The sequence below is a fragment of the Schistocerca gregaria genome, unplaced genomic scaffold, assembly GCF_023897955.1.
Source record: "Schistocerca gregaria isolate iqSchGreg1 unplaced genomic scaffold, iqSchGreg1.2 ptg000045l, whole genome shotgun sequence".
NCBI lineage: Eukaryota > Metazoa > Arthropoda > Insecta > Orthoptera > Acrididae > Schistocerca > Schistocerca gregaria.
In genome coordinates, this window is record NW_026061703.1 from 430,001 (window position 1) to 432,500 (window position 2,500).

General features: G+C 56.4%; 1 non-coding gene across 1 annotated transcript in view; it reads right to left on the reverse strand.

Annotated features, from left to right (window-relative positions):
- LOC126301248 (small subunit ribosomal RNA) overlaps positions 1-265 on the reverse strand; it is a 1,893-nt gene extending 1,628 nt beyond the window's left edge. Inside the window, exon 1 of the ribosomal RNA XR_007553011.1 lies at positions 1-265. This exon is cut by the window's left edge and continues 1,628 nt beyond it. This is a non-coding gene — a ribosomal RNA (small subunit ribosomal RNA).
- Positions 266-2,500: the final 2,235 nt, after the last annotated feature.

Genomic DNA, 2,500 nt, shown 5'->3' on the forward strand with positions numbered 1-2,500 from the left:
GAGTCACCAAGGCAAACGGACCAGACAAGCCAATCCGATTGGTTTTGATCTAATAAAAGCGTCCCTTCCATCTCTGGTCGGGACTCTGTTTGCATGTATTAGCTCTAGAATTACCACAGTTATCCAAGTAACGTGGGTACGATCTAAGGAACCATAACTGATTTAATGAGCCATTCGCGGTTTCACCTTAATGCGGCTTGTACTGAGACATGCATGGCTTAATCTTTGAGACAAGCATATGACTACTGGCAGGATCAACCAGGGAGCTGCGTCAACTAGAGCTGAGCAGCCGGCCGCCCGGGAGTGTGTCCCGGGGGCCCGCGCGAACACGCAAGCGTCCGCTCAATTATTCTGCAAACAGGAGGAGGCCGAGCTCCCCTGCACGATACACCTCGAAACCCTCTCAGGTCCCGGCGGCGCGCAGCGCCGTCCTAGGTACTTGGTCGGTTTCGAGAGAGGCGCAATCGCCCGGAGTTAGGCGAGTAGACGGTTTTAGTGCGAACACCCTTGCTCCCAACTGAGCTTGCCGCTGCCGACAGAGGCCCGGGAGCGTGCTGTCGTGGCATTGCCGGCGGGAGACAACACGCGCCACCTATGGTGACCGGCAGCTCCAACGCCAGCGCCACACAAGGGCAAAGCCCCACTTGGGTGCAGAAGCGAACTCTCCCAGCACAGCGCACGCGCCAACACGTCCGCACAACTGCGATACAAACCACCTGCGAGAACCGCTGGGGCGACCGAGCAGCAGACGGCGTCGCGGCGCCGAGTGCCAGGCGGCGGCGCATCCTCAACGCACACAGTCCTCAATCAGACCAGCACACTGCAGATGTCCACCGCGCTTCGCACCGGGCTCGGCTGAACCAACTTTGGCCGCCAGGCGCCGCGTGCAGGGTGCGCCGCAGCGTAGCTGCACCGCCTGCCGGGCCCGTCGGCTGGCGCTCCTGCCACTCGGCGCCCCCCACCAGCCGCCTGTTGCGCGTGCGCCCACGCAGCGCGCGGCCAACACGCCGGGCGGCCCCCCTTCACCGGCCGGGAACAGTCCCACCAAGCCACCGCCGCGTATCGCTTCATACCCACATGGACCTAGTCACGTGTGTGGATGTGGCGGGTACCGCTGAAACAACCGGTTAATAGCTGTACCGATCGTCGCCATCACAGATTCACCTCCAGCGTGAACAACCGCTCAACAACGGATTTCCAGTTCATTTGCGTATCTTGGGCAGTAAACGTAGATGTCCACCTACATTTGCGAATTCAACAATTCTTGCATGCCAGGATGTCATGTGTCACGACACGCTACATCAGACCACATACACACTGCGACATGTGCAGAAGAGAACACGTGGAAGGTGGCCCGCGCACGTATGCGATGTCCCTTCCGCGATCCACTGTCAACCGGCATCTGCGGCATGTCCCAGATATGGAACGCGGTCCACCAGGGTAGCACTTTGTGTGAGGCAATACGACAAAGTCGGAATACACGCGTCACTACATCAGACGGCTCACGCTGACCTGACCTGACCTGACCTGACCTGACCTGACTCACCGCACCACCACCCCCAGCGACCCAGGGTGACATACAATGCGTTCGTACGTTCCTCCCACACGCCTCTACGGCGTACCACAGTGCAACCTAGCTGTTATTGGGAGACGAGACAAGTAGCATCGAGCACAACATATGGAAATTGAGATTCGACACCGTTGGGCACAGCCAGCGTACGGTCACACGTATCACACTACTTCACTCTGTACGTAACGACCGATGATCGGTACAGCGTGTGGGTTACGCGTACGACATCAGCGGACAATGGACACAGACAATACCACGACGTACACTGAGGGCGTCGACATCTGAATGCAACTGAACAGCTGCGAGGCTCATTTAACACTCAAACGCCAGACCGACCAGCTTGAGAGGACAGAGACACAAAGAGGGGGACAGAGGGGGGGGGGGCGGCGATATAGTCCTATTGCAGTACAATTGACAGTGGATAGCGGGAATATGTGGAAAGTAAGCAACACTCGCAAGACATCTACATGAGGATAACAACGACACCAGAGATTCCGAGCAGTGAACTATGTTAGGCAAAGGGACAACGTGGGTTAGGTTAAGGGACAACGTGGGTTAGGTTAAGGGACAACGTGGGTTAGGTTAAGGGACAACGTGGGTTAGGTTAAGGGACAACGTGGGTTAGGTTAAGGGACAACGTGGGTTAGGTTAAGGGACAACGTGGGTTAGGTTAAGGGACAACGTGGGTTAGGTTAAGGGACAACGTGGGTTAGGTTAAGGGACAACGTGGGTTAGGTTAAGGGACAACGTGGGTTAGGTTAAGGGACAACGTGGGTTAGGTTAAGGGACAACGTGGGTTAGGTTAAGGGACAACGTGGGTTAGGTTAAGGGACAACGTGGGTTAGGTTAAGGGACAACGTGGGTTAGGTTAAGGGACAACGTGAGTTAGGTTAAGGGACAAATTGAGTTAGGTTAAGGGACAACGTGGGT